The following is a 7,454-nucleotide window of genomic DNA, read 5'->3' on the forward strand; positions in this document are numbered from 1 at the left end:
CTGCCTTTTAAACTCCTTCTCTTTGAGTCTTCCACTTCCCTTCTCTCTCTCTTTCCTCTCTTAATGCATTGAAACCCCTTTTTCTCCTTGTTTTACCTTGTTTTACAGTAGTAACTATACTATTTGTTGTTGAAAGATAAGCATGGAAGCTCTTCTTACACTGGAGAGGATAAGGGTAGGTAGGTGTAAATGGACTAGAGGATAGGGGAAACCCTAACCCTAACTCCTCCAAAGGCTATACAAATAGCCCAAGGTACACACTCAAGTAGAGGAGAGTATACTAGTTGTACCTTGAACAACTGACTAAACAAGAACTTGTTCTTGTACTTGAGCTCTCTCTCTCCCTCTTGTGCACACTCTGTCATGCTTCCAACTTTGATTTCCAACATGGTATCAGAGCCATCTCTAATCCTTCAGCTTCCCTCAACCTCTTTACACATCTAAGTGCACAATAAGAACTCTTGCCATCTCAGTTACCTTCCTTTCCACCATAGCCAGTTAGACCCCCTGACCTTGGAGGAGTTGGTGTGTGCAATAGAGGTAGTATTAGCTCCTGATTTCCTCTGGAGACTTCATCCTCAACTTAGGGAACTTCAACATAGCACACTCCCTGACATTGGACGGCGTGGAGGGCAGGATTGCAATAAATGCAAAAATCAGCGCAGTTCTGACAGCGTGAAGTTCCCAAGCTTGGTGCGGCTTGTAGCAAGTGCAATAATGGTAGCGACCATGGGGCTTTGATAGTTCTCCAAGTGGGCTATCTCCACCCAAGAGGGTTCCTAGAAATTCTTCCTCTGTTGCTCCCACAGAGTCAAACCCTAATTATGGTTTCATGGTAGCCATAGCCACAAGCTTGAAAGCTTGACCTTCTGGCTTTTTTTCATCTTTTGCTATCACTAACAGTTATTTTAATCACTAAGTCATCTCTTCTAGAGTCAGTTACTAATCTAGAAACTCCATTTCAAAGGTTCTTTTACTTGGAAGGGCATCACCAAGCTCATCAAGACTGATATCTACCATCTCCAGTAGCATAAACTAGAGATGAGTGCTTGTAAGCACTAAAACACATTACTCAATCATTTTGCTAGTGGTACTTACACACTCTGAGTTTTTTCATCAGAAAATTAAAACAATTAAGTGCTCCATTTCATTTTGTAAGGCTATGTGTATTACTATAAACACATAGACCATCCTATCCTAAACTTGTGTTGCATGATGCATATCATGTGTGGTTTGTTTCATATGCCTTGGTCAATGAAATTAGAGAGATGAGTGTCATTGTACTCTCCTCAGAGTCATCAAAAACAAGAATTGAAATAATAGGCCGTCCTTTTTCAACACAAAGTTCATCTACTAGACCATACCACAAGGAGGAGCCCAAAGTCTAGTCTAGGTTCACATCATTGAAGCCTAAAGACCATTAAACTTGGAAAGAAGATTGCACGTAAGAAAGGACCACCAAAGTCATATTTTGAAATACTACATATGTATGATTTTTAGCCATTCTCCTCATTACAACTTTGATATCAATTGTTTGTAAGAGTGTCCTTGATTTGCTTCCGCATTCATTGGCAAGTTTGCAAGGGACTAGACACTGCCCTTGTCCTAGCAAGTGGTAAGACCTTTCCAATGGCCACAACATGTGCTGATGTTCACCCTCAAATTCAAAAATTTAGTGGCAAATATTTTCATCCTTAGCATATCTTGGTCAAATACAAAATGATGGAAAGAGACTATCGGCCCGTCATAAAAGGGACCAAAGTAATTGACCCATCCAACCCCCTTGATGTAGAAGATAATGAACGGGCTCAAGCCATCATCATGCTTCATTTAGATGAATCTTTAATTCATCGCATTGACCAACTCTCAACTGCCAAAGAAAAGTTGGATGAGCTTGAAAGGCTCTACAGTGCTACAAGGAAGAACAGATATTTATCAAGATTGAGTTTTTTAGCTTGGAATACAAACAGGGAGAATATCTAAGTAAGTTTATTTCACATATGAAGGGGCTTATGGCATAGCTTGCCTCTGTTCAAGCACCCATCCATGATGAAGATGCCATTCCATCCTGCTAAAGTCTGTGAAGAAGGTTTTTCCAACCCTTGTGACTACCCTAACTAATATCCCGAAAACTTTGGCAAGTACCATCCAGTCATGCCTGGATGAAGAGAAGAGAAATCATACTGAAGGGTCTTCAACATTTACTTCCCATGAGCAAGTGTTAGTCCATACAGCTTCTACTAAGTTCTCCTTCTGTCACAAAAAAGGGCATATTGTGAGCAACTACTAGAAGAAATATCCTGACAAAATGAAGTGCAATAAATGCAAAAAGACCGGGCATATCATCAGTAAGTGTCCCAGTGTTCCATAAGTACCTAAGGAATTGGAGGCCAACTTTGCCTCCCAATCCACAGATGACCGACTCTTTTGAGCCTTGTAACACTCTCTACCTATAACCTTCTCTTGTAGCCTGATTTATAAAGGCATCTCATTGTGAATTAAGGGGAGGCATCCTATCATGCTTTATCCAATGCCACCTGGCATTGAGGGGGGTGTTGAAAGATAAGAATGGGAACTTTCCTTACACTGGAGAGGATAAGGGTAGCTAGGTATAAATGGATTGGAGGATAGGGGAAACCCTAACCCTAACTCCTCCATAGGCTATATAAATAGCCTAAAGTACACACTCAAGTAGAGGAGAGTGTACTAGTTGTACCTTGAACAACTAACTAAACAAGATCTTGTTCTTGTACTTGAGCTCTCTCTCTCCCTCTTATACACACTCTCTCATGATTCCAACTCTGATTTGCAACATTTGTTTCCCCTTTTTTTCCTCAATTTTCCCTATCATCTAAATACATCTATATCACAAGCACATACTTAAGCTAATCCAACCTATCTGCCTAAACCTTAAAAACCAAAAAACTTACTTGCAAAAGAGACCAAATTCCCTCTAACTCTCTCCCTTACCTATCTCAAGCACCACGGTTCGGAGCAAACTCTACTTCAATGCTCAATTAGAAGTGTGCAAGCACTCAAAGCTTAAATATCTTAGTCCCAACAATAGAAGCAAAATGTGGAGCTCTCACTCAACCGCCAAGACTCATAAACCGCTTATTGTTTCAAGTGTTTCAATCCAAGTGCAATGGCTACCTCTCACATAGCTATGCATACTCTCACACCTATGAGTGTAGTGAGCTTACCTTCATGCCCAATCGAGTTGCCTCCTCCCAAAGCTCTTTGGTAGCTCCACAATCCAAGGTGCAAGCTCGATCCTCAAGCTCCAAGCTCCAAGCTCCATTGCCACATGCGAGACGAGAGAAGAGAAGAGATGAAGAATAGAGAACAAGATGGAGAGCTTCTCCACCACGGTCCCTCACCCTCACTTACTTGCTCCCTCAATCCCTCACGCTTCCTCTCTCAAGCACAAGCACAAGCAAGAACAACAAGAAGAAGAGGAGAGCTAGTTTTGGCCACACACAACACAAAAATAAGCTTCTTCATCACTTTTTTCCTTTTGTATATGCCCTACTCCTCTTTGGGCCCCCATCTATTTTTATATGACTCGCCATTTTAGCCTAGGTCCTCTTTCCCTATTCCCTTTCTATTTACATTGTTCCTTCACCCATGCCCATCTACATTTACAAGTTTCATAGGAGGGAGTCTGGTGCTCTTTTACAAGGATTTAGGTTGCACTTTCATATTTAAGATGCGCATTTCCCCTTTTGCACTCATCCTAGACTTTTAAATTTACTCCTTGTGCTTTTGGCTCTTTTCCCTCTATTTTTTCGTTGGGTTGCCTTTTTTTTCTTTGTCATGCATCTTTTTAATTTTCTTTTGCTTTCTTTTTCTCTTTATTTGCACTAGGGTTAACAAAATACCTCATCAAGTAGCAAGGCCCTATCCCTAGAAGAAGCCTTTCGGCACCCAGCCACCATCGTGGAAGAGTTTCCTTACCTATCCAAGAGGCCCAACGAGTTGAACACTATATAGATATACCCTGTTTTAACTCCACACTACCTACAAACTACACACTATTTTAGGGCATTTTGTACCTACATTTATTACAGCCACATGCTTCCTACACAACTGAAAGTGCTCATCATAGGCTTCGTTTTAACATGCGGCATGCCCCATTTGGAGTAGTCCATCAAAAGCTATGATAGATTTACCTCAACAAGCCTGTGGTGTGTAGCATCTTGTCCATAGTCTTCACCAAATCTTCTCATTGTAGCATCCTGTCCATAGTCTTCACCAAATCTTCTCATTGTAATGCGGATCAGAGTAGTACTCTATGCCTGCACTCCCTAGCCACTTTGTTAAGTCCCTCCATATGTCTTCTACTTTTTTAAGAGTAAAAACTTTTAGGGTTGGGATGAAATGTAACGAGCAAGATACATGGGAACTAGGGGTTAGATACCCAATCACACTAACCGAGGTATAAAAGGCATAAGAGACCTAGTTTAGGGCATCTACATAAAATCAAGAACTAACTCTTCACCTTCTTCTTTAGCTTCCATGGCTTTCTTTCTCTTTTTTCCCTCTTTCTTGTTTTTCTCTCTCCTCTTCTAGTATTTCTCGGTCTTCTTCTTCCTCTCTGTTTCTCTCTTTTGCTCATTCTCCTCTCTCCTCTCTGCCTCATTCATTAGATTATTACTATTTTTATTTCCACTATAAACTATCTTTTCTTTTTTAAATTTCTTAATAGTAATATTTTTAGTAAAATATATACTAAGCTAAAATCAAGTCAACACACAATAGATTTTTTTTCAATAGGTGATTGTACAGACACACACACACCTCTTCGTATTGAAGATGGAGGAGCTTTGGTGTTCTCTTCTACAACCCTAATAAAATGCTCTCCAAATCGGGCCAAAAGTTTGCTCTAATCCTTTGTGAGATGCTTCCATTATGGTACAAGTTTCTCTCTTCCTCTACCTAATCATGTTATAATACTATTACAATGGCCCTAACCCACACACACCCCCCTTGGCCCCTTTCTTTTTTCATGCTAGTCTAGCTTTTTGCTCCATCTTCTATACTAAATTCTTTTATGAGCATATCTAATTTATTTCACACTTATTATCACACTACCTCTGTCCTTGTATGCATTATTAGTTATTACCTTACCTCATATACTACTCTTAGAATCATCTCACACATTAGCTAATTCACACCCCTGAATAGTAATGTCATTCTAATTTTTTAATATTATTCTCTTACCAAGTGTTGGTTTTTGCATCTTAATTATTATCCTAACTTAAAAGTTTTTTTTGACACAAAATTCTATGCAATTAATCTAAACTAATTTATCACTAGCATAAGGAAACCATTCACATCTTCTATTAATAGAGTATTAATATTATCCTTCTTGCCAATAATGAATTTCTACTCCTTATAAATCGACGACCTTACCCAAAAAAATAATGCCTAAGGTAATGAACTAACGAGTTTCTCCTAGTTTGGCTAATCTTTGAGTTTGTCTAGCCATTCCTTGAACTATGTCTTTTGCCTAGTTTCCCACTAGCCTAGCTATTGGATACCTTTACTTATATTCCAATGTACCCCCCATATTTACAACATTGGCATTTTCAAATGTATGTACTTCTCACTCCTCCCAATTTTGTCTTCCTCTCCTTCCCAACCTTTTGCCTCATCATCATCATTACCTTTCTCCATCCTCGCCATGCGATGCTTCTTGTGGTCTATAGAACTCGAATGTCGGTGCGTCCCGAAGCTAACATGCTTATATTTGTTGTCAGAGTAAATTTCTCAGCATTTCAAGGTATATCTTTATTTTCATAATGTTCTTCTCCATAACTTTACCTTTTCAACGACCACTATACTTGATATAATACGTATTAGTATCCATATGCTATTTTACAATAGCCGTGGCTCGATACTTTGAAAGAAAAAAATCTGATAGGATATAGATTTATATATTTCTTTCAACTTCACGTGTCTATGAGATATTAAAATGTTTTTTTACTTTTTAACAAGTCTTGTTCATATTGCACGTTCCTACAACAATATATAATAATAGTAACTATTTCTTGCTTTCATTTCTTTGTGGTCTATTATTGCATGCTTGTGTGTGTGTGTGTGTGTGTGTGTGTGTGTGTGTGTGTGTGTGTGTGTGTGTGTGTGTGTGTGTGTGTGTGTGTGTGTGTGTGTGTGTGTGTGTGTGTGTGTGTGTGTGTGTGTGTGTGTGTGTGTGTGTGTGTGTGTGTGTGTGTGTGTGTGTGTGTGTGTGTGTGTGTGTGTGTGTGTGTGTGTTATTCTTCCTTATATACGTAATATGTGTGTATACGCACGCGCATACACTCCAAGGTTAGTGCTCGCATCTCAAGCTATCATCTACCTTCTACAATAGTACAACAAGGTAAAAATGGACTCCAACAAGGTAAAAATGATGTAAGATTTGACATGGATAACAACTAGGTATGCTTCAAATACCTCTAATATGAATTAGAAGTTTTGATCCTCACCCATTTCTTTTGTGTGGATGCAAGTGCCAAGCTTCACCTCTACTCATACTTCATTTTATTTTTTTGGTCTACAATATTTGTGATCCACTACAAAATGCTACCTTCTTTGTAACCAAAATATTCTTTAATAGAAAAAACTCCCTTTTGATTTTAGTTGAACATATTGCTGGCTCTTTTAGTATTAATGGATTCTCCAATTTTTCAAATTAAGAGTTATAACATTGGTTCATTAATTTCTCCTAAAGTATTGCTATTTGATAGCACACATTCTCTCTCTCTTTTTAAAAAATTTATAATATCCTTCATTAAAAATTTTACTAAAGGTGTCCAAAATTATATTTAAGTATCTCAATACTATATTTCTAAGACCTTTGCTTTTAAGGAATATTTTAATCTTCTAGAGTAAGTTATCCCAATACGATTAAGGGGGGAAATATTACTATATTGTTTTATATATTATAACAAGTTGATCTAATAATTAAAAATCTAATAAGAATAATATTTGGCTAAACTTAGGCTTTAACTAATATCAATAGAGTTAGAAGAGAAAACCTGAATTGTTTAAGGTTTTATAGAAGCTCTATCCATCTAACTCCGATGGCTACATGAGAACTAATGTACTCCGTGGCAATCAATGTACACCTTACATGTCCATAGTATATTAATGTAACTTTACACAATTGATTGAGTACTTTCATGTGTGAGCAACAAGAGGAGAGTCAAATCTCTTGCTATTTGAGAGGAGGGTTCCTCATATTCCAACAAGCAATAAGGGGTGCCTTATGTTGATGGTGATAATGATTTCAAATATAAATGTATGGCTCCTCTTCTAATATTGACATGCAAATCAATAACCTTGCTCTAATATACCGATGTTATAGCTCTTCCCTATGCAATAGCATGAATTAACAAGAAATTATTAGAACACATAAATTTCAAGAAAGAAAATAAAAGAAGAGTACATGG

The sequence above is a fragment of the Lygodium microphyllum genome, chromosome 14 (assembly GCF_053477565.2).
Source record: "Lygodium microphyllum isolate KBCC chromosome 14, Lygodium_microphyllum_v1.1.10, whole genome shotgun sequence".
NCBI classification, from domain to species: Eukaryota; Viridiplantae; Streptophyta; class Polypodiopsida; order Schizaeales; family Lygodiaceae; genus Lygodium; species Lygodium microphyllum.